Source organism: Nothobranchius furzeri, chromosome 4 (assembly GCF_043380555.1).
Source record: "Nothobranchius furzeri strain GRZ-AD chromosome 4, NfurGRZ-RIMD1, whole genome shotgun sequence".
NCBI classification, from domain to species: domain Eukaryota; kingdom Metazoa; phylum Chordata; class Actinopteri; order Cyprinodontiformes; family Nothobranchiidae; genus Nothobranchius; species Nothobranchius furzeri.
In genome coordinates, this window is record NC_091744.1 from 80689961 (window position 1) to 80716460 (window position 26500).

Consider the following 26500-nt stretch of genomic DNA (forward strand, 5'->3'; position numbering starts at 1 on the left):
CGGTCTGTCGTGGTGAAGAGAGAGCTGAGTCAGAAGGTGAAGCTCTCTATTTACCGGTTGATCTACGTTCCTACCCTCACCTATGGTCATGAGCTTTGGGTAGTGACCGAAAGAACGAGATCACGGATACAAGCGGCTGAAATGAGTTTTCTCCGCTGGGTGTCTGAGCTCTCCCTTAGAGATAGGGTGAGAAGTTCTGTCATCCGGGAGGGGCTTGGAGTAGATTTGCTGCTCCTTCATGTTGAGAGGAGCCAGTTGAGGTGGCTCGGGCATCTGGTCAGGATGGACCTTCACCCACCCTGCCTGCTGGTGGTGGTCGGAGGGACCGGTGGCGCCAGCTCCATCAGCTCGCTCCAGGGCAGTTGTGGCTACAAAGCTCATCACCACCAGCGTGGGAATGTGTGAGTGAATGACTGGTTGTGTTGTAAAGCACCTTGGGGGGTTGTAGAAACATAGGAGGTGCTTTATCAAATACAGACCTTTGACCAGTGTTATTGTTATTAATGTCGGCTCACAACAACAGAAACTGTGTTAAAAGACCTGAAACCAGAACCTTTAAGTTCCCTGATGAGACTTGGTGGACAAGTCCCCGTCCCGTTGGTTTGGTCTCAGCTGATAAACTCTCACATCAGTTCCTCAAAGGAAACCAGATTCTGGTGTAGCTGGTGAAAGGAGAGCAGAAGCTTTGAGTCCTTGGTCTGATGTTGGTCATCCACTCATCCTCACCAGGAGGAGACAACATTATGATGGACACTTCACTTCCTTTCCTCAGCTTTGTTCTTCTCCTGATCCAAACCAGCATCTCAGTCTCTGACGGACACAATGGAACATTCAGATGGAGAAAAACAAGAACGGTTTTGGTGTGAAACCTTTGGATGCACAGCCTTAGTTCTCCTGCCGATGCTTCTCGGAGGTTTCTGGAGTCCTGGTCCACCTGCACCTTCTGACCGCCCCCATTTGTCCCGGTCCTGTGAGTCTGTTCAGAGACTCTAAATGATGGACTAACCCTTTTCTGTATTATAGACTCCCAGGGGTCACCATGCAGCCAGGGGGCCATTGTCGCTGCCCCCCTCGGCTGCACTTGGCAGCCTTTTAGTTTGATGTGTGTTTGCTCTCAGGTGAAGACACAGCAGATCGCTCGCTGCCCTCCACCACGCCTCACTGCTCCTTTTATCGTTTCTGCCTGAAAGGAGGCTGAAACTCCCACCAGCTTCCTGTCGGAGCGCCACACAAAGAGCCAGCGACGGTCCGGCAGCATGGCCGCCAGCCGCAGCAGACCAAGCCGAATACATCTAATGATGAAAAACAGTTCAAACCAAAAGAAACGTTCGTGTCTTCTTTACAAACAACGCAAAACACTCCGAACTACGGGAACTGTTAAAAACCCAGGAATTTAAACTGATAATAATAATAATAATATAACCATAAAAACAGTCAAATAAAAATTCAATTCAATTCAATTCAAAAATACTTTATTAATCCCAGAGGGAAATTGAACACCTAAAATACAAGAAACATCAACAAAAACACATTTATTTTCAGGCAGAAAAAATTACATCAATAACTCGTTGTAGAAAAAGAGAGTTATGAAATAAATTAAACAAAATCTTAGAAACTAACAAGTAGCAAAATAATGAAAAGTAAACCTTTAAAAATGTGTTGAATTAAAAACAGAAAAACATTTGAAATCCCAATAAAAGAAAATAACTTAAAAAACAAACATAAATTGAATTAAAACTCTCAGCAGCAGAACTTTTACCTGAAAACGTTGTTTTTAACATTTTTAGTCATCTTTGAGGTTCGGGTTAGGACAACAGCTTTTCTGTGAACGATGTTGAAACTGGAGATAGATTTCACTCGTTCTGAGTTCCTTTCAGAATAAAAGCACACTCGGCCTGACTCTCCTCTCCGTGGCCTTTAACCAGGAGTTAATTAGTCTTTTCATTATCCATGAATGAGTTAATTGATTAATGAGAACTGCTAATAGATGTATCTGTAAACAGCCTCTCTTCTGCTCCTCTGGTCCGGAGCTCTGAGGAGCTGATGAGGGTCTTCTGTTCATGTTCATTAAAACTTGAAGAATCACCCTTTCACTCCTCCTCCTCCTCAGAGGCGACCTTTGCCCTTCTCAGATGACGCTTTCACAATAAGAGCCATTAAATACAGTGAGAGAGAGAGACAGAGCTTTCTTCTCCTCCTCCTCCTCCTCCTCTTCCCACCAGAAACACGGATGCAGGAGAAGGAGGTGATTGAGAGTGGAACTTCAAAGAGCTGCAGCTCTTCAGGGGAATAATGAACCGGCTCTGTGCAGCTTAGTGGGACTTCAAAATATTTCTATAAAAACTTCATCAAACCTTCATCCTCCTGGAGAGGAGAGGAGAGAGAGGAGGCTGCAGCTCTTAGAGCGGGTTGAGTAAATCCTCCCTCGTCATTCTGCTTTGACCTTCACGACAAAGAAACACCATCTGACTCTAAAATCTTCATTTCACTGCATGTAAAACTCAATTTAATGATTCATGAGTGGCTAAATAAATCCCAGATTACTCCGTAGTTACTATTCACATGAAGATTAGTAAGGAACAGGTTTTATTCCACACCAGGTCTGTCCACGACTGCAGCTAGATGCTATAGTTAGGAAATAAAGGCGGTTCGGTTAGGATCAGGCCTGTTTGGTCTAAACCAGCAGCTTCAGGATTAATTCAATTCAATTCAATTCAAAAATACCTTATTAATCCCAGAGGGAAACTGATTGCTGTATTAGCTCAGAATAATAATAATGATCAAGTCATCAAAGAGTTGTTGTATATCACAATGGCTGTTGGCAGGAAGGATCTCCAGTAGCGGTCAGTGTTACAGCCAAACTGAAGAAGCCTCTGACTGAAGACACTCTTCCGTTGTCGGACAGTCTTGTGAAGAGGATGCTCAGGGTTGTCCATCATTTTCTTGATTCTCTGGAGAATCCTTCTTTGCATTATCTCCTCCAGTGGTTCCACAGTCGTCCCCAGAACAGAACCAGCCTTTGTTATTAGGCTGTTGAGCCTTTTCAGGTCCCTGCTTCTGATGCTGCTACCCCAACAGACGATGGCTGAAGAGATTACACTCTCAACAACAGACTACAGTTAGATTACAGTTTACAGATTGCAGTTTCATCAGAGAACATTGGGTGATGGCTTCTGCCAGTGTGTTCCTGCTGTGGCTACGATGGAGCTCATCACCATCAGTGTGTGAATGGATGAATGTAGGGTAAAGCACCTCGGAGTCCTCCGACTCAGACAGGCACTACAAGTGAAGGTCATTTAGTCACCAGAAGACATCTAGTTGTCAATAAGCATATTGAGTCTTTCTCATTTTAAAGTTTGTTTTAAAATCCTGATTAACAGTAATAATAATAATAATAATAATAATAATAATACAATAGTAAACTATTATTATATTATATAATTTTATATTATATTTTATTATTATATAATTATCATTATTATTTATATAATTTTTATTATTAAATAATAATATAATAGTAATAGTTTACTATTACTACTACTACTATTATTATTTTATATTATAATACAGTAATAATAATAATAATAATAGTAACATTAATAATAATAATAATAGTAATAATAGTAATAATACAATAGTATACTATTATTATATTATATTATATATATAATTGTCATTACTATTATTATTATTATATAATATAATAGTAATAGTATACTATTACAACTATTATTATTATCATTATTATTATTATTATTATTATTATTATTATTATTATTATTTTATATTATAATACAGTAATAATAGTAATGATAGTTATATAATTTATTGATTTTGTCAGGATCCCCATTAGTTGTTACCATAACAACTATTCTTCCTGGGGTCCACACCATACAATCCATATACATTACATTTACAATAATATAGCATCAATCATTGAAACATTTAGACATTAAAATCATCAAATAAACATTAAACATTACTACAAACCATCATTAAAACATTATTAGTACATTAAGGTTTTTAAACTATATCATATGCTGTCTTAACTAATCCATAATAACCACTCACATTTAAGTAGAGATTTTCTTCTGAAAAAGTGCCAATCTTAATTGTTTTTTAAAAGAATACTCTTTATGTATCTCCTTTAAATATAAGGGTGGTTTATTCCATATAGAAACGGCTCTGTACATCACTGATTTCTTTAATATATTAGTTTTTGGAAATGCATAATTATTCAAAGATGAATGTCTAGTATACTCATGTCTCTCTTGTGCCAGAGTCATTTAAGAATACAAGCAGAGCGGTTCTTTAGTCCTGCTAGTCTACTGGCCATTCTCTGTTCTAGCGGTAGCCATAGTACTTTATTATGCATCATCTCATCATTTCCCTTATTAACAATTTAAGGAAAGTCTCGCTGCTCTATTCTGGGTCAGCTGGATCTTGTGAACATCTTGTTTAGAAGCAGAGGACCATACTACTACACGGTATTCCAGATGAGCCAAAACTATAGTTTGTAAAACCAGTCTAGCATTTTCCTCATTTAATAAATATCTGCATCTTCTAATAACAGAGATACCTTTACTCGTTCTGGATACCAGGTAATTGGATATATAATAATAATGTAATAGTAATAGTGCACTATTATATAATAATAATAATAGAAGAAGAAGAAGAAAGTATCATTTCTATAGCACCTCTCAAGATAAAAATCACGAGGTGCTTCACAAAAACAAAAAATGTAAAAATATACAAAATAATTTTGAAAATGATTAAAAATATATTCAAAATGAGCAAAAAATAGACAGTTGTGATTTAAAAAATGTAAAGAAAGAGAGAGAAAGTGAATAGGAAAGAGGGAAATCAGTGGATCCTGAGGAAGGTGGAATAGGGAGAGCAGAACAAGGAGAGGGTGATGAAGGTCACACAAAAGCCTGAACAGGTGACTTTTCAGCTGCTTTTTAAAGGAGACCACTGAGTCCAGTGATCTCAGGCTCAGGGGGAGAGAGTTCCAGAGTCTGGGGGCCACAGCAGCAGATGATCTGTCACCTTTGGTCTTTAGTATACTTAGTATGGTACACTGTTGCTATAATATTACTATTATAATTGTAACGTCCAGCAATGGTCAGTTTTCACCTACAGATTGACCTACAGGCCACCGGTCATCTACAGACCTATTTCCACCCACTAAGGTGGATTTTACAGTCTACCTTCCAACAAGCCACAAGGTTCTGCAGACCTTATTGACATTTCAGGAGGAACAAGATATCAGCCTGTCTTCCCAAACAGAGCCTTCTTTTGATAACACCGCAGGATTGCTCACTCTCATGAAAAGGAACACTTTTACAACTCATAAGTTAAATAATCATTAAATAATAACATCGTTGAGTGACCAAATGTTACATGAATACTAATGAAATGTTTTTATTAATCTGTGCTTAAATTACTGTGGTTGAAATGAAACATTTTGATATTATGATCAGTAGTGTTGGTTGAACAAGTGAATCACTATTTTCTGACAGCTCACACACTCAGACACGTGACGATGACAAGGTTAAGCTAATATCTTGACACACTGCATTCTGTTCCACGAATCAGAACTCCTGTATCTGACGCAAGGCGTGATGTTCTGAGGTTTGCTTGTTAACAACCGTCCCGGTTGGCCAAGAAATCATAATATGAGAATATTAAAACAGAGCTCACTTGACTGGGAGTCAGTTCTAGAGAAAGCTATGGACAGGCCATCCGGAGCGAACCCTCTTTAACCCAGAGCATTTTTTGATAAGCTGTCAAAAACCCTGCTAAAAGCTGCCTACAGCTGACACAGTGAAACGTTCCTTCAGCCGTTCAGAAACTGCCGTTCTAGACGCAAACGATTTCATCTATCTGTTGTGACTCGGAAACATCTCTGGACTGGAGAGTCAGTGCTGCGGTTCATCTACCAAACCTTGGTGCCCAGCGGTCATCCGACCTCCCTGACCTCCTGCTCCGCGATGAGGGTCTCCAAAGAAAGGGTGAGGAAGACACACAGATTGCTTCTGATGCCAGTTTTGATAAGAACCAACTTCATAGTTTAATGCAAACCAAATCCCTTTTCACACCCAGAACTCAGTTCTTCTAGAAACAAGGTTCTGAAAAACACACACACCGTTCAATCACCATACATCACATCCCATCCACTTAGATTCATCCATCACACTCGTCTTGGTTAACTTATCTTGTTTTAATTTGTTTAGAAAATAAACTTCTTATCTTTTATAAACCTGACTCCGTCTGAACTGATACGAAGTGTGTTCATGATCCCTGAAAAGTCAAAGAATCCTAGAGTCTTCTGATTAAACATTCAAAGACTAATCAGGTTGATATTCTATAATTATATAGAATATCACAGCTTATTGGGCATAAGTAAAGGTAATATATTAATCTTAAAAGCAACAAAATTTACCCTCTACATAATTATATAATATTATAGTAATAGTATTCAAAAATTTCTAGTTGTTTTAAGAAAAAGATGCTAAATAAAATAAAAAATCACTTTTTATTTTGGACTAACTTTAGTTTGATGTAGAAACATTTTTGTTTATCTAATCTTCACTTTTCAGAGGATACATTTATTTATTGATTGCTTTTTTTTCTTTGTTTTAATTTTGGCCACAGGAAAGTTAACAGGTTATTTTTGCTTCATAAATCAGAGCAGTTTTAATAATACATTTGTTAATTTATTTTCACATCATTTGAAACCAACTTTGTGTGTCGCCTGAGTTGAAGGTCTGATATTCTTCTTCTGTGATGATTTTATTGTCTTTAAACGCCTGAATACATCTAATCTCTGGTTTTGGTGAAATGTGTGTGAGAAAAACCGTGACAGATGGGCAGGCTGAGAATGTTGTACATCCAGCTTCATAAATGAGGCTACGCATTGTAAGAGTTTAACCCTGTCAGGAAAAGCAGCCGAACACAGAAACATCTCATTGATCACGTAGGACTGCTCTTCATCGTTTCTCCGGTGTTCACCAGTAAAAAGCAGCAATTACAGCAACACAAAGAAGACTAAATGGTGAGAGGGTGAGACAGAGGAGGCTGTTACACAAATGAAGTGAATGATCATTTGAGAAAAAAGCTACTCCATTGGACATATGGCTGAGTGGTTCAGAGTGGAGGGCTTCATGATCCTCACTCCATTCCAGGGATTAAAGATGTCGGGAGGCCGGGCTCACACACAGCAAGGCTTCATTCATCCAGCTCGTCCTTCAGGCCTAAACCTTCATTACAGAGATTATACCAGCCTTATTCCACACACACACACACACACACACACACACGCACACACGCACGCACACGCACGCACACGCACACACACACACACACACACGCACACACGCACGCACGCGTGCGCACACACACACACCATGAACCAGTGTACATTTCTGTGTCTAGCTTTCAAACTCGAGACCGAATCCAGCCACAGCCGAAGGATTCCGTAACATTGTTATGACGGATGGGAACGTCCGGTCTGGAGTTGGAGCGTTCTTTATAAGAATAATAAATAACTACAGATATAAAAGCACGAGTAGAGCTCTGCACTGTCAATCATATCGCCCTATAAAACAAAGTGGAAGGAAAATACTAACGCCAGTGGTCAGCAGGAGGCGCTGTGGGACAAACTTCATTAAAATAACCTGTAATTTATTTTGTCTTTATGAGAAGTTTTTAGTGGGTGAAGAGATAAAAACAAACTGGGGAAACTCACAGCTGAATCCCAGTATGAAGCACTGGAGCGAAGCAGCACCTGGACCTGGGAGGGTTTACACTCCTTGGGATGAACCCCCGTGAAATCAGCCTTTAGCTGGTGTGCGTGCGTGTGTGTGTGTATGTGTGTGATGCCCATGGTAAATTGAAACCATTACTGTCTGGCTGTAAAAGGACAGAAATAAAGTCCACACCGTGTCTCACTAGCTGCTGCTTCTAGCATAGCAGGTGCTGTGTGTGTGTGTGTGTGTGTGTGTCCTTAAACAACATGATTTAAATGACAAATTCAATTCAATTCAATTCAGTTTTATTTATATAGCGCCAAATCACGACAAGAGTCGTCTCAAGGCACTTCACATAATAAACATTCCAATTCAGGTCAGTTCATTTAAGCCAATCAGAAAAAATGTTTCCTATATAAGGAACCCAGCAAATTGCATCAAGTCAGTGACTTTACAGCAATCCTCATGCTAAGCAAGCATATAGCATATAGCGACAGTGGAGAGGAAAACTCCCTTTTAACAGGAAGAAACCTCCAGAGGATCCTGGCTCAGTATAAGCAGCCACCCACCACGACACACTGGGGATCGAGAAGACAGAGCAGACACACACACACACACACACACACACACACACACACACACACACACACACACACACACACACACACACACACACACACACACACACACACACACACACACACACACACACACACACACACGCACGCACGCACGCACGCACACACAAAGCAATGTGTCCATGGTTACACCGTGATTGCTTAGTAAATATTCTATTTGGCAAGAGATAAACTTTACTGTATTTATCCTAGTGAATCTATTGTTAAACGGGTAAACTAGCAGTAGCACATCCAACGTCAAGGAATCAAAAAGTTATTATCAGGAGAGGGAGAAAGTTTAAGTGGTTAGCAGCAGTGCGCTAGACGATGGCCCCCTCCATGAGGCCACCACAGCTCAGCAGAACATCACCGTAGCTTCCTCTGGGGAGAAAAACACTTAGAGAAAAAATAAAGTTAATAACTGAAGTAGCAGGAAATAATACAGTTAAAGAGGAGATTGTAGAAGAAAGTAGTAGAGTGTGAAAAGTGGTCAGTGTATCCTCCAGCAGTCTAAGCCTATAGCAGCATAACTACAGAGATAACTCTGGACAACCTAGCCTTTATAGATGGAGGCATGTTGGAGGCAGGGCAAGGGAGAGCCGTCTTTACCGACTGTACACTCCACCATCCTCTACTCCCCCACTTGTCCAGATCTAAGCCAACATCAGATTTTAACCATAGGCCCTATCAAATAAAAATGTTTTAAGCCTAGTCTTAAAAGTAGACAAGGTGTCTGCCTCACGGACTAAAGCTGGGAGCTGGTTCTGCAAGAGAGGAGCCTGATAGCTAAAAGATCTGCCTCCCATCCTATTTTTAGATATTCTGGGAACCACCAGTAAACCTGCAGTCTGAGAGCGAAGTGCTCGGTTAGGAACATGTGGAACTATCGGATCACTGATGTATGATGGAGCTTGATTATTAAGAGCTTTATATGTGAGAAGAAGGATCTTAAAATCTATTCTGAATTTAACAGGTAGCCAATGTAGGGAAGCTAAGACAGGAGAGATATGATCTCTCTTTTTAATTCTCATCAGAACTCTAGCTGCAGCATTTTGGACAAGCTGAAGACTTTTAACTACATTCTGTGGACTTCCTGAGAGTAATGAATTACAGTAATCCAGTCTTGATGTAATAAATGCATGAACTAGTTTTTCAGCATCACTCCTGGAAAGGATACTTCTAATCTTAGCAATATTCCGAAGGTGGAAAAAGGAAATCCTACAAACCTGATTTACCTGGGATTATCCTACAAACCTGATTTACCTGGGATTTGAATGACATGTCCTGGTCAAAAATAACACCAAGGTTCCTTACTTTGTTCTTGGACACTAATTTAATGCCATTCAGGTCAGGCGATTGGCTAAGCAATTTCCTTTTCTGGATTTCTGGTCCAAAGATGAGAACTTCCGTCTTGTCTTGATTTAAAAGCAATAAGTTTAGAGTCATCCAATTTTTTATGTCCTCAAGACAAGCCTGTAATCTACCTAACCGATTAGGTTAATCAGGGTTAATGGATACATATAACTGAGTATCGTCAGCATAACTGTGGAAGTTTATCCGATGATGTCTAATGATTTTACCAATTGGGAGCATATGTATACTAAAAAGAATTGGTCCAAGCACTGAACCCTGTGGTACTCCACAAGTAACCCTAGAGTATGAAGAAGATTTGTCATGTACATTTACAAAATGAAATCTGTCAGACAGGTAGGATTTAAACCAGCTTAGCACTGTTCCTTTGATCCCTACAACATGTTCAAGCCTTTCTACAAGAACATTGTGATCAACTGTGTCAAAAGCAGCACTGAGATCTAACAAGACTAGAACAGACACAAGATTCTTATCTGAGGCCATGAGAATATAATTTGTAACTTTCACTAATGCAGTTTCAGTGCTGTGATACTCTCTAAAACCAGACTGAAATTCCTCAAACAGATCATTAGTATTTAAATGGTCACCTACTTGGATGGCCACTATTTTCTCCAGGACTTTGGATACAAATGGAAGGTTAGATATTGGTCTATAATTCATTGGGTCATCTGGATCCAGAGAAGGCTTCATAAGTGAAGGTTTGATTATAGCAACCTTAAAATCCTGTGGTACGTATCCATTTACTAAGGATAGATTGATTATATCTAGAATGGGGCATTAACCAAAGGAAATGCATCTTTAAATAATTTGGTTGGGATTGGATCTAAAATGCAAGTTGAAGGTTTAGATGAAGCTAATATTTTTGATAACTGAAAGCTCAACTGGATCAAAACAGTTCAAACACAGACGAGGTTCTACAGTTACCTCGGATGCTGCCTCACTTACTGAGGAAGAAGAAATCGCATTAGGGAGGATGCTAAACATTTTGTTTCTAATAGAATTAATTTTACTTGTGAAAAATCCCATGAAGTCATTACTGCTGAGGGCTAAGGAAATAGATGGTTCAGAGCTATGATTCTGTGTAAGTTTGGCAACTGCACTGAAAAGAAATTTTGGATTATTCTTATTCTCCTCATTTAACGCTGAGAAATTAGCAGTTCTAGTTTGTTGAAGTTTATTTTTATAAAGCATAAGACTATTTTTCCAGGATAGGTAGGCCTCCTCATGGTGTGTAGAGCGCCATGTTCTCTCCAATTTTCTAGAGTTTTGTTTTAAGGCTCGTAAATGAGAATTAAACCAGGGAGCCGACTTCCTGTCCCTAATTACTTTCTTTTTTAAAGGGGCAACATCATCTAATGCCACACGTAAAGAGGAAGTAACATTATGAACTAAGGCATCAATTTTTGAGGGGCTAGATATGAAAATATTGCCCTCTGCTACGTTCCTCTGAGATGCACAGGACAGTAAAGATGGAACAGTTGATTTAAAAGATGCAACAGTGTTGTCAGATAGAGACCGACTATAGTGAAATTTACTTTCATGTCTCGAGAACTCAGTTATAAAAAACTCAAAGGTTATCAGAAAGTGGTCCGAGAGGACTGGATTATGTGGAAAGATCGTTATTTCCTCACACTCTATGCCATAAGTCAGCACAAGGTCCAATGCGTGATGGCAGGAGTGGGTGGAACTATGTTTTCTTTGAGTAAAACCAATTGAGTCTAGGATATTATTAAAGGCTACATTGAGGCTATCATTTTCAATGTCCACATGAATATTGAAATCCCCCACTACAATGACCATATCAGTATTCAGCACCAAATCAGATAAAAAGTCAGAGATCTGATCCAAAAACTCAGAGTAAGGGCCTGGTGGACGATATAAAACTACAAACAAGAGTGGTTTTACAGTTTTGCAATCTGGATTAGGAAAACTAAGAATGTTCGAACGAACTGTAACTATTAATTGGTAAGGGACTGATTAATAAGTCAGAATGAAAAATGGTTGCTACTCCTCCTCCTCACCCTGTACTTCGAGCAATATGATTTAAATAATTAAATGGTGTCGACTCATTTAAACTGACATAGTCCTCTTGCTGCAGCCAGGATTCTGTGAGAGAGCAAAGAAATCTGATTATCACAAATCAAGTCATTAACTAACAAAGTCTTAGAAATAATGGATCTAACATTCAATAACCCACATTAAATTTTTCTAATTTCCTGCTCAGTTGAATTTGTTCTAATATTTATGAGATTTCCATGATTTGCTTTATTAAGCCTGATATTTAATCTGTGTGATTTTGGCCGTGGGCAGGACACTGTCTCTATGGGGTAGTGGGTGGGTAACAGTACAGAAGCTGCAGAGGGGTGTGTTAAACTACGACTCTGCTTCCTGGTCTGGACCCTGGGTTGTCATGGAGGACTAATAAAACTGGCCATGTTCCCAGAAAGAAGAGCTGCTCCATCCAAAGAGGGATGGATGCCATCTCTTCGCATCAGACCAGGTTTTCCCCAAAAAGTTTTCCAATTATCAATGTAGCCCACGTTGTTTTCAGGACACCACCTAGACAACCAGTGGTTGAAGGACAGCATGCGGCTAAACATGTCGTCACTGGTCCGATCAGGCAGGGGGCCAGAGAAAATTACGGAGTCCGACATTGTTTTAGCAAACTTGCACACCGAAGCAACATTAATTTTAGTGACCTCCGATTGGCGTAACTGGGTGTCGTTACCGCCAGCGTGAATAACAATCTTACTGTATTTACGCTTATCCTTAGCCAGCAGTTTCAGATAAGATTTAATGTCGCCCGCTCTGGCCCCAGGTAAACATTTAACTATGGTTGCTGGAGTCTCTAATGCCACGTTTCTGACTATGGAGCTGCCAATGATCAGAGTCGGCTTGTCAGTGGGTGCGTCACTGAGCGGGGAAAATCTGTTAGAAATAAATGAACTTCGAGAAAAAAAATCTCTTAACTCTCCTGTGATGTAAGAGACTTAACTTGTGATTCCTAAAGGTTCATTTTTCTGCCGTCCAGGTTAGAAACAGGAATTATGCCACTGTTATTCCCATTCCTGTTATGGCATTTTTACATCTGTGCTGGCCCGGTTCAGTCTTGGTTTGGGCAGCCCACACCTGCAATCAGGTTTTATTCACACAGCCATCTCAGGAACACGAGCGTCTCCAAAGATGTGGGTGAGCAGTCTGTCCTCATGCTGCTGCAGCTGGAGCGGCGGTTTTGAGCTGCAGTCAGAGAAGATGTTTACTCCACCGTATCCAGACTGATAATGAATCACACATGTGGGAAGCTGCTGCTGGCTAATTGTACCCGCCAATCAGCAACTCCCTCTATAGGAAGACATGAACTTCAGCTGGCCAATCAGTCGGTAGTGAGTGGGTGGATCAGGTCGACTCAGCATCAAGCTGACTGCTGGGGAGCAGGTCTGAGAAAAAGAGTCGCCTCGGCACCGAAAACGTAAATCTGACCTGTGTGTGAAACATCGACATATAAATATTGGACAATGGGTTTCCATAGGCTCCAATAACATGTTTTTGAAGAAAAATGGGAGGTGGCCACCACCGCCGTTTTGACCGTGTCACAGGTTCCGTCAAGCCCAGACAATTCCACAAAAGGGAAGAGAGGTGGAGCTGAGGGTGGGGCTGTAAAGCTGGGATCAACTGGCGACACCCAGTCGAACTAGCTCCAAGCTAACCTGAAGCTAACCCAAAGCTAACACGGAGGTAGGAGCTAAGCTAACTGAGGTAGCAACCTAGCTACAGCCGGAGTTAACTGTGCACAACACCAGAGCTTCTGAGTCAGAGAAACGCCGGTAAACTGGGTAAAACCGGGTGGAACACAGAGGTCTCCCGAGAGCTCCACAAGCCGGAGATGCGCAGAGCTGCCGCTGGGGAGAACCAGGTGGAAAGGTTTCCACCCCAGAGCTCCACAAGCCAGCAGCCCGTGCAGCAGACAGAAGCCGCGATCAGACAGAGATGGACCGAGCTGCGGGGAGTGGAGAACGGGTGGAAAACATCGGTCTCCCGAGAGCTCCACAAGCCGATAGTTGGAACCCAGCTCCACCAACATGTTATATTTCAACCCATTTTCTAAAGTGCAGCATTATGTTAAATGCACTGGGTTTTACCCTGTTACATTTAAATTTCATGGTTAAACAGTACATGTTAAAATCTAAGCTCAGCTGGGCAGTGACCTAAAATACATAAATATAATTTTACTTACCGTAAAAAATGAAGTGGAGACTCCTTGGATGCTCTATTATTGCAATCAGTGCCACAGCAAGTCATTTTGTCCAACAATTGCACAAATAATATCCAAAAAAGAAAACACACACACAGAGACTCTAAATCCTGGAACAGTTTCCAAGTCAGACCGAGGCTCTACTGAGGCCTTTCCACGGAGCTAGCTCTGTGGTCACGTGGGTCTGATGCTCATTAATTATACAGAATTCTAGGCTTTTAATACACTTGAACAGAAGATTGAGAAAAAAATTCACCCCCCTCAGAGTTGTCATGAGTGTAAACTAGATCATTTAAACCAAAAACATGTTTTGGTACCAGGCTCTAAACATGTTTATTTCTCCTGTGAAATTGGTATTTTTAACATGGGAGTCTATGAGGATTTGCTCGCTTCTGACACCAGCCCCCAGTGGATGAGGGTGGAACTGCAATTTATTTCATTTCCGGGTTTGCTTCAATTTTTCACCCGCATTGTGGGGGCTTGGTGTGAAACCAAATTCCAATGCCGATCCATACCTTTTGGGGCCGTACCGACGCTAATGTGTAAGCGCTAATACCATACCATACCATTTATTTATGAAGCACATTTAAAACTCAGCATGTCAGCTGACCAAATGCTGAACAAGTACAAGGATGAAAACACCGTAAGTCAAACAGCAAGAACAGCAATAAAACACAACACAAGAAAACAAGAAAACATCAACATGGGAGAAAGCCAGATCATAAAAATAAGTCTTTAAAACTGAGTTTAAATGAGAGAGGGATGGAGCCTGCCTGATTGGGAGTGGGAGTGCATTCCATAGAGTGGGGGCAGCATCCATAAAAGCCCGCTCACCCCACGATTTAAATCTCACTGGTGGTACACAGAGCAGCAGACGGTCAGCTGACCTCACAGCCCGGTTTGGTACGTAGGGATTACTCAAATCAGAGAGAGATCCTGGGGCAGAGCTGTTTAAAATCTTAAAGACAAAGGTTAGGATCTTGAACTTGACACACACGTCTAAAGGTAACCAGTGTAGATGTTTCAGAACGGGAGTGATGTGAGAACACCTGTTAGTGTTGGTTAAGAACCTGGCTGCAGTGTTCTGAACCACCTGGAGTTGATTTAGAGGTGAAGCTGGGACACCAAAGAGGATAGCATATGCACAATCCAAGCGGGAAGTGATAAAAGCATGAAGGACAGATTCTAAGTGTGGATCGATTTTAGACCTATTAAACGGCATAGTTGGAAGAAACAAGACAGCTAATCTGAGGTACCATCGTGAGACATGCATCAATGTTAACCCGAGGATAGTCAGACACTGTTTAGGGCTGAACGTGAGAACATGAGGGACAGGAGATGGGTGAGAACGATTACAGTCAGACTAAGGAACTTATTGTGACTTTCTCCAGCAGGGTGGAGACATTCTTCGCACCTTTCAGGATGAGCTGGTGGAGATGGCTGAGAAGTACAGCATGTGGCACCTCACAGGTTTTCTTCTTACTCTGAAGAGGTATGTGGGAAGTGTCACCAGTGCCCGCACCTCCTGAGCAATCGGAGTTGTGTTAGAGTCAATACATTCTGATCATTTTTTATCACTCCTGCTGGTTTAATTATATTAGCCTGCCTGACTGGACATCTCCAAACACAATAACAAGACCTGTTGAAAGACATGCTCAGAGCTCTTCCTGCAGGGCTCCCGTCAGGTCACAGACCAGAAGTCAGAGGAGGACAGTTGCTTCTGTCCCTGCAGCAGCAGCACATCTGAACTCAAGCCCTCCGGTTCCTTTCTACATGCTCACTGCCTTTATAGATCACACAAGCAGGAGTCGGACAGGAAGTCTGCCTCAGACAAACAGCTGCTGGGAGAGCAGCAGAAGGCTCTGATGCTCAGACTTGCCTTAGCTGTGTCCGGACCCCCCGTCCAGTCTCTCAGGTCTAGCCTCTCAGTGTGGACCTCTCAGGTCCAGCCATGTATGACAGATATGGTTGACTGTGAGCAGATCACTGAGATGAATGACTCCAATGAAACCTCCATTCTGTTCAGAGTTGGAGCTTTGAATGGAATCCTGATATAGAAGAAATGGGAAATCCTCCCAGCTGCTCCTTTATTCTACTGTGTGTGTGTGTGTGTGTGTGTGTGTGTGTGTGTGTGTGTGTGTGTGTTCTGACTCTAGTCCATCTGAACTCTAGAGCATGAATGGGCCTCCTGCAGGCTCTCCGTGCACACGGGCTGTCTAAGAAAAGCTCCACAATTTTCCAACAGGAAATGAAATTGTTGTTTTTCTGATTCGCCTCTTTGAGTCTTTATTCAATGATAACGAACACAATTCTCCAACACGGTTTCCTGAAAGGCTACCAGCCTACTTGTAACACAAAAACTGGCTTTGATTCATAAACTCGAATTAAACTTAAATGGTGATAACAATAATAATACTTTCAGACCCATAAGGTTGCTGAACAACAGAATTAAAAGCAGTGCAAAATTAAAGTGTCAATAAAAATTAGCATAACAATAGCATCAGTAGAACAATGCAAAAATAATATAATTTAGCACGGACCATCACATATAAAGATAAAATCACCTAGAGTTCACCACACACCTGCCTAATGATGTGGGCTTTGAGAAGAGATTGAAAGTGTTGTGCAGAGGTGGTCAAGCACATTGAGGATGGGAGTTTATTCCAAAGCTGAGGGGCTTGTAACCCGAGGGACCGAAGACCCATAGATGGCAAGCAAACTTGTGGTATAGTCAGTGAGTTGCTGGTAAATGAACGTAGAGTAACGATGGGTATAAGGTAGAAGAATGTTTGTTAGGTAAAGGGGTGCGAGATTATTTAGAGCTCTAAATACCAATAAGAGAATACGAGAAGCAACTGGCAGCCAGTGCAACTCAGCGAGAACCGTTGAAATATGTTGTGAAAGTGGAGTCTTGGTGAAGACGCCAGCTGCAGAGTTTTGTACCAGCTGTAGTTTCTGCAGGAGTTTTTGTGAGATACCAGAAAGCAGAAAGTTGCAGTTGTCAGGACAGGATGTGACTAATGAAATTACACTTACATGGTTCCAATTTATCCCACAGTACACACACACACACACACACACACACACACACACACACACACACACACACACACACACACACACACACATGCATGCATGTATGCACGCACGTATGCACGCATACACATACACACACACACACACACACACACACACACACACACACACACACACACACACACAGAGCAGAACTCCTTCAGGCTTGTGTTATTTGTGGAGATAAAACATCAACATTGCAGAACAAACAGAGTCAGCGGTAGAGTCGTGTTGCTGTTAGCCAATCAGAGGAGAGATGTCCACATATCAGGAAACATTTGTTTGTAGTTTTATATCGTCCACCAGGCCCTTACTCTGAGTTTTTGGATCTGATCTCTGATTTTTTTATCTGATTTGGTGCTAAATACTGATAAGGTCATTATAGTGGGGGATTATAACATTCATGTGGACATTGAAAATGATAGCCTCAATGTAGCCTTTAGTAATATCTTAGACTCAACTGGCTTTACCCAAAGGATACATAGCTTCGCCCACTCCTGCCATCATACATTAGACCTTGTGTTGACTTATGGCATAGAGTGTGAGGAAATAACGATCTTTCCACATAATCCAGTCCTTTCGGAGCACTTTTTGATAACCTTTGAGTTTTTTATAACTGAGTTTTTGAGACATGAAAGTAAATTTCACTATAGTCGGTCTCTAACTGACAACGCTGTTGCATCTTTTAAATCAACTGTTCCATCTTTACTATCCTCAGCATCTCAGAGGAACGTAGCAGAGGGCAATATTTTCATTTCTAGCCCTTCACAAATCGATGATTTAGTTCATAATGTTACTTCCTCTTTACGTGTGGCATTAGATGATGTTGCCCGTTTAAAAAAGAAGGTAATTAGGCACAGGAAGTTGGCTTTCTGTTTTAATTCTGATTTACGAACCCTTTGATGCATGAATTATGAAAACCACAATTTTTTAAAACATTTTTTTTCATTCATCTTTAGGTGTGAATGAAACAAATTTCATTTTTACATATTTTTTGTAACATTTAATTTACAAATAATTTATTACATGCCCACCTCAGTGGACAGTGTGCATTCTGAACATGAAAGATGTTGGCTTGACTTACTGAATTCCAAATGGAGGGGCTCAAATGCAATAAAGTCTTCAACAGCTGTGCTTAATAGCAAAATAAATATATATAACAATTTTGAGTACCTGCCCATTGTAGTGACCATTATGCATCAAAGGGTTTAAACAAAACTAGAAAATTGGAGAAAACATGGCGCGCTACACACCAGGAGTCCTACTTATCCTGGAAAAATAGTCTTATGCTTTATAAAAATAAGCTTCGACAAGCTAGAACAGCTTATTTTTCATCACTAATTCAGGAGAATAAGAATAATCCAAAATTTCTTTTCAGTACAGTTGCTAAACTTACACAGAATCATAGCTCTGAACCATCTATTCCCTTAGCCCTCCACAGCAACAACTTTATGGGATTTTTCACAAGTAAAATTAATTCTATTAGAAACAAAATCTTTAGCATCCTCCCTAATGTGATTTCTTCTTCCTCAGTAAGTGAGGCAGCATCAGAGGTGTCTGTAGAACCTCATCTGTGTTTGAACCGTTTTGATCCAGTTGAGCTTTCAGAGTTTTCAAAAATATTACCTTAATCTAAACCTTCAACTTGCATTTTGGATCCAATCCCAACCAAATTATTTAAAGAAGCATTTCCTTTGGTTACTGCCCCCATTCTAGATATAATCAATCTATCCTTAGTAAATGGATATGTACCACAGGATTTTAAGGTTGCTGTAATCAAACCTTTACTTAAGAAGCCTTCTCTGGATCCAGATGACCCAATGAACTATAGACCAATATCTAACCTTCCATTTTTTATCCAAAGTCCTGGAGAAAATAGTGGCCATCCAAGTATGTGAGCATTTAAACGCTAATGATCTGTTTGAGGAATTTCAGTCTGGTTTTAGAGAGTATCACAGCACTGAAACTGCATTAGTGAGTTACAAATGATATTCTCATGGCCTCAGATAAGAATCTTGTGTCTGTTTTTGTCTTGTTAGAGCTCAGTGCTGCTTTTGACACAGTAGATCACAATGTTCTTTTAGAAAGACTTGAACATGTTGTAGGGATCAAAGGAACAGCGTTAAGCTGGTTTAAATCCTACCTGTCTGACAGATTTCATTTTGTAAATGTACATGACAAATCATCTTCATACTCCAGGGTTATTTGTGGAGTACCACAGGGTTCAATGCTTGGACCAATTCTTTTAACTATGTATATGCTCCCAATTGGTAAAATCATTAGACAGCATGGGACTTCCACAGTTATGCTGACGATACTCAGTTGTATCTATCCACTAACCCTGATTAACCTGATCGGTTAGGACCTAACCGTTAGGTAGATTACAGGCTTGTCTTGAAGACATAAAAATCTGGAGGACTCTAAAACTTTCTGCGGTTAAATCCAGACAAAACTCAAGTTGTCATCTTTGGACCGGAACTTCAGAAAAGGAGACTGCTTAGTCAATCACCTGACCTGACTTGCATTAAGAAGAAGAAGAACCATTTTTTTAATATAGCGCTTCTCAAGATACTAATGACAAGGTGGTTTATAAGAACAACACAAACAAAAACTGTTTATAAAATGTCATAGAAGTGGTAAAGAAATGTAGATTAAAATGTGAGTAAAATTTAATTAGCCTCTGGGATCAAAGTAAACAAAGTAAAGCAACTCTCCTTTCACCTGTCTGAGCAGAACCTCCCTGAACCATCTACAGGGGTTCAGAAGACCTGTGCTCGGCTTCTGACCAAGTCCTCCAAACACACCCACATCACCCCGCTTCTCCTCCAGCTTCACTGGCTGCCAGTCAACTTCAGGGGTCATTTCAAGATCCTGGTTCTGGTCTTTAGGGCCATACACGGACAAGCACCATCTTACATTGGTGATCTTCTCGTTGTTTTAAACATGAAAAATATTTCTGAGATTACTTAGGAGTTTAGACAATTAAGCAGAAACAACGGAACAAAAATTCATATTTTTAATTCTGAGTTAGTTTCTTTATGTTTTTGAGTTCACAGTTAATCACATGAAATAACTTCTGACCTAGAAATGCGGGACTCAAAGGCCTCAGTCAGCTGGTGTCCTCTCATTAGACCTAAATCTGAGTTTCTGGGTTCTTCAGAGACAGAACTGAGCTGATGGTGATGGGACGGAGGGATGGAGTTTTGTTTCTGGTTCCCACAGCGGCGCTCCTACTGCTCGGATTATATGAGCAGCAGAACCCTGGCTGGGTCGGATCTGACTGGATTAGCTGTTTCCTGCCCAGACACAATAGACTACAGCAGGAACCCAGATCAAACCACACACACACACACATACTGTGCAAGTCATGATGTGTGTGCGTGTGTGTGTGTGTGTGTGTGTGTGTGTGTGTGTGTGTGTGTGTGTGTGTGTGTGTGTGTGTGTGTGTGTGTGTGTGTGTGTGTGTGTGTGTGTGTGTGTGTGTGTGTCGGGAGCAAAGCACCGGGCTAAAGGGCCGAAAGCCAACAAAGAAAAAGGAGAGGAGAGCAGCAGGAAGCTGACTAGTCACTTTATACGGCTCGCTCTCCCCGTGCACGTGCAGACGGCGGGGATCAAGAGGCAGAGATGAAGTTGGAATCAAAGGTTGAATCCTGGGATTAATCCTGGGTTGTGAAAGGCTATGGGGGTGTTGGAGGGGATTCGGGTTAAAAGGGAGCCAGAATCAGAGGGGAGATGGTTTTCATGCTCAGATTAGATTCTGTCTGTTTGGGAGCAGCAGCAGCAGGAACTTGTTTTATTAGTCAAAGTCGTTTCAGTCATAAAGTTTTTATCAGAGAGAAAAATCGATCCGGACCAAAGTACCAGGTGGTTCTGATGGGCCCAGCCCTACTTCATCGGTCAAAGGACCATCTTCTTCAGTTGGTTCCTTTTCCTGATTGACTGACATCCATCATTCACCCATCCATCATCAATCACTCACCCATCATCCATTATTCACCCATCCATCCATCAGCCATCACTCACCCATCCACCATCCATCATTCACCCATCCACCATCCATCATTCACCCATCCATCATCAATCACTCACCCATCATCCATTATTCACCCATCCATCCATCGTCCATCACTCACCCATCCACCATCCATCATTCACCTATCCATCATCAATCACTCACCCATCATCCATTATTCACCCATCCATCCATTGTCCATCACTCACCCATCCACCATCCATCATTCACCCATCCATCATCCATTATTCACCCATCCGTCATTCACCCATCCATCATCCATTATTCACCCATCCATCATCCATTATTTACCCATCCATCGTCCATCATTCACCCATCCATTATTCACTCATCCATCATTCACCCAACCATCATTCACCCATTCATTATCCATCCATCACTCACCCATCCATTATTCACCCATCCATCCATCATCCATCACTCACCCATCCATCATCCAATATTCACCCATCCATCATCCATCATTCACCCATCCATCACTCACCCATTCAACATCCATCCATCACTCACCCATCCATTATTCACCCATCCATCCATCGTCCATCACTCACCCATCCACCATCCATCATTCACCTATCCATCATCAATCACTCACCCATTATCCATTATTCACCCATCCATCCATTGTCCATCACTCACCCATCCACCATCCATCATTCACCCATCCATCATCCATTATTCACCCATCCGTCATTCACCCATCCATCACTCACCCATTCAACATCCATCCATCACTCACCCATCCATTATTCACCCATCCATCCATTGTCCATCACTCACCCATCCACCATCCATCATTCACCCATCCATCATCCATTATTCACCCATCCGTCATTCACCCATCCATCATCCATTATTCACCCATCCATCATCCATTATTTACCCATCCATCGTCCATCATTCACCCATCCATTATTCACTCATCCATCATTCACCCAACCATCATTCACCCATTCATTATCCATCCATCACTCACCCATCCATTATTCACCCATCCATCCATCATCCATCACTCACCCATCCATCATCCAATATTCACCCATCCATCATCCATCATTCACCCATCCATTATTCACTCATCCATCATTCACCCAACCATCATTCACCCATTCATTATCCATCCATCACTCACCCATCCATTATTCACCCATCCATCATCCATCATTCACCCATCCATCATCCAACCATCCATCCATCATCCATCACTCACCCATCCATTATTCACCCATCCATCATCCATCATTCACCCATCCATCATTCACTCACCCATCCATTATTCACCCATCCATCATCCACCATTCACCCATCCATCACTCACCCATTCAACATCCATCCATCACTCACCCATCCATTATTCACCCAGCCATCATTCACCCATCCATTATTCACCCATCCATCATCCATTTTTCACCCATCCATCATCCATCATTCACCCATCCATCCATCACTCATCACTCACCCATCATTCACCCATCCATCATCCATCATTCTCCCATCCATCACTCACCCATCTATTATTCACCCATCCATCATCCACCATTCACCCATTCAACATCCATCTATCACTCACCCATCCATTATTCACCTATCCATCATTCACCCATTCAACATCAATCCATCACTCACACATTCATTATTCATCCATCCATCATCCATTTTCACCCATCCATCATCCATCACTCACCCATCGTTCACCCATCCATTATCAATCATTCACCCATCCATCCATCATCTATCACTGCTAACGGGCTAAAAGGCTTCAAACTGAAATTACTCGCCAGTAAAGGCAGAAACAGAGATGCTGTCTGCAGCAGCAGAACCTCATCTGTCAGATGTAGAAAGGCCTGGGTGATTATTTCTATCTGGGATTTGAACCCCTGACCTGGCTCTGCTCAGTGTGTGTGTGTGTGTGTGTCTGATGTGTGTGTGTGTGTGTGTGTGGGGGGGGGGGGGGGGGGGCTACTGGGTCGACGTTTCTCTGAAGATAATTTTTCACATTGAAGGTAAAACACTTGTTTTTTCCTGTTCCGGCCCAGTTTTACATCCGTTTGGGTGTTCTTATCATTTCTCTGAAAGTTTCCTTCATTTTTGTCTGGATGGACTTTTATTTTGTGTCCTTTGTGCTCCGGGCTGTGTGGACATGCCATCACAGGACTGGGATGGAGCGGCGGTACGCAGCAGCAGGATGGTTGCTGATCCGTGTGAGAACGCTTGTCCCCCAGCGTATGCATATATAAGCCAAGCAAACACTTTCAATTACAACACTGTTCCTGTTCCCTCTCACACTCACAGGGACGCTGAAAAGGCAGAGCGCTCTCTTTCCCTGTTATGCAAATAACACGGGCCTTAAAACGGTTTGAGTGAGAATTAAACGTGAATTTAATGAGGCTTGGCTCTTTTCTCTCCATTCTGTCTGAATAAGGCAAAGTCCCGTCACCATGGGAGATCCCCACGCCATCGCCATGCCTGTTATGGGATTGACAAGACGAGAAGTGACATAAATACCGTGGCCAGCATTCAATCCAATTATGCGGCGTGGCCCGCCTCAATACCTGCTGGCCACGCAGCACTGTGCTGGCGTCCTCATATTCAGACCGCCTCAGAAATAAGACGAGCTGTATTCATCTCCACGCCTTGCACTAACCTTGGTCCCCTCACCTCTACGCCATGCTCAACTCATCGGGCCGGCTTAAGGCCTTCGGATGAGGCTCTTTAACCCCCCCACCCCTTCAGGCTAAAATGAAATCCGCTCTGAAATCCCCAGAGAACCCAAACGAGCTTCTGTTTATGTGGTAGAATGTGTTTGGCGTTGAAACAGGAAGTGCATTAAGGGAAAGGATGGAATAAACGCACAGATTCAACAGATCTGATGCAATGATGGAAGTTTGGGTTTTGAAGCTGCTCTGGTTCGATGTGGACTCAAAAATGCACAGACACAATGCTTGGCTTCAGCAGTACTCTGTACCAATACTATAGTACCAATGCGTAAAGCCTTTGATACGATTCATCATTCCAAAGGTATGGTTTAAGCGTATATGTGAGTATTAATGACATGAAATCTAAACTTAGCAAAGTACCCTGTGGAGTTCCGCAAGGGTCTGTGTAAGTACTTTTTACTTTACAGAAATGATATTTGTACTGCCAGTGATGATGTTGTAATGTTTGCTGATGATACAAACATATTTTGTTCAGGAAAGAATATAAAGAAATGACCGAAAATAGTGGAAACAGAACTGATGGAGTTAAATAGAGAGTTTGCTTTTAATAAGCTATGATTGCATGAAACTAAAACAAAATAAGAGCAAGTTTGAAGGAAAAGTGAAATTAAACAATGTTGAAATTGAAAGAGTAAATGAGACTATGTTTTTAGGAGTAGTAACTGATGACAAACTTGGTTGGAAACCCCACATTGAACACATGAAAAGGAAATTATCTAAATCAATTTCTGTTCTTTAAAAACAAGAGAGCTGCCTTCATTTACTGTACAATTCGCTTAGTTTGCCTTATATGACGTGTTGTGTGGAAATTTGGGAGAACACATATACAACATATTTAGGTCCAATTTTTAAATCGCAAAAGAGAGCTATTAGGATAATGAACAAAGTTGGATATGAGAAATCCAACCAGTTTTTTATAGAATCATCTATTTAGGGACATTGTGTATTCTAAAACTTAAGAGGCGGTGTGTCGAGTAGTGAAAAAGGCGTTCCTGCCTTTCCCGTCATGACTCCATGAACGTTAAGTGACAGGGTGATGTAGATCTGTCAGGCTTTTCCAATCCTGGAGTGTCCTATCACAAGCTAATGCAGGAGATAGGTGTAGGAGACACTCAGAGTGACCCGTAAGAATCAGAAATAATCATTGAAACAGGGGTTTTCAGTGAACTGCACCTTTAATAATGTAGTAGATTTAGGTTTTGGTTCCTACTCAGAGGAGTTTAGTTCTTTGTCTATGGGTGTTTCTCAATGTCAAGGCGCCTGGCCTTGTGAGGCCAAGGCGCCTTTCTTGCAAGGACACTGTCCTTCCTTGGTCAAAGGAAACGGTTAAATGGAACAGACGTGCATCACGTGACCGCGGCTTCCACGGCGGTCACGTAACGTCACGTGACACGGGAGATAACGTTGTGTTTATGTTTGTTAAATTAAAAATTTAAGCGAGATACTACCCGCTAGCCACCGAATCTGCAACTACTAAGCAACTAACCAACAATAGATAACTTCTTTGGATCTAAAAAAAGAATTTAAATTAGCTGACTCACTTTTAAACTTGAAAATTGTCCCAGAAGTAGCCGCTGGCTTCTGATTCGCCGTCTTTTTGAAAAGACTGTGGTGTATTGTGGGTAATTTTTGACCAAGGCTAGGCTACAAGACACCTCCCGTGTATCCTTGCTCAGCTAGCTAAACGGCTAACAAACGGAGAATACACGCCTCGGTAGAATATGAACATTGGAACACGTCTTTGTGGCTCCTGATGACTCTCTTCTAGGCAACCGGGGCGGGGCCAAGACATCAAGGCAAGGCTCCTTGACATTGAACAACACCCTATATTTGAAGCCATCTTCATGATCTAACTTGTACTAAACTACATCAACAGGCTGACATTTTTATCTTCTAACTGATAAAATCCCTGGAGAAATTTCTTTCAGAGAAACTTCAGTCACACAAATCTCTCGTTCACTTGTTACTTCAGTAAATCTGCTGACCTCTAATATGAGTTTGTGTCTTGCGAGTCATTTTCTGTGGAAAAAAAGCTCCAGTGCTCCTGTTTCAGGGGTTAAAAGTGTGTTCATGAGTGCAAGCATCTCGCCTCTGATTGGCTAACAAAACTTTGTTCTTTCTCAGGTAAAAATGCAGCATTAATGTTTTACCAACACAAGTGTGTTCCACCATGCTGTCTAGTTGCTAATGCTAATGTTTGATTTCTACCAGACGAGACGTGCGCTGCTCTCTCCTTCTCAGGGGAGGTCCTAAGCGTAGGTGGGCGGGGCCATGAATGCTAATTTTCCATGTGATGCAGAAGTGACTGGCTTTTTCTGGCCCACTTGTTTTCCTGTCTATTCCTTTTCTGCGGCTGAAGCAGGAGATGGCTGGAGAAGCTTCATCGTCAGCGTGCATGTGAAACTCACTGCTCCATCCCATTTCAGAAGTAAAACCACAGTTTCTATAGTAACCAGACCTGTTAGGATAGTTTCTCTGACTGAAACCGGAAGCCACGTACATTTAGAATGTTTTCGTGTGCTGGTGTTAGATTAGGATCATCTTTTGTAACTATGGGATGTTATGAACTTGAACCTGATGTTGGTGTTAGGCGTAGATCTGCACCTGTGTGCTGCAGCTACCTGAGTTCCCTCTGATCCCGGTGGAGCAGCAGCTCAGCGTAATGCCTCGGTCAGGTCTCCCCG

General features: G+C 41.6%; 1 long non-coding RNA gene across 2 annotated transcripts in view; it reads left to right on the top strand.

Moving 5' to 3' along the window:
- LOC139069682 (uncharacterized) overlaps positions 1 to 26500 on the top strand; it is a 37833-nt gene that overhangs the window by 8115 nt on the left and 3218 nt on the right. The window contains exon 3 of one of the 2 annotated variants that reach the window (XR_011520375.1): positions 15386 to 15483. This is a non-coding gene — a long non-coding RNA (uncharacterized lncRNA). Of the gene's footprint in view, positions 1 to 15385; positions 16277 to 26500 lie in introns of those variants that run through there. The other variant, XR_011520374.1, reaches the window with a different exon arrangement.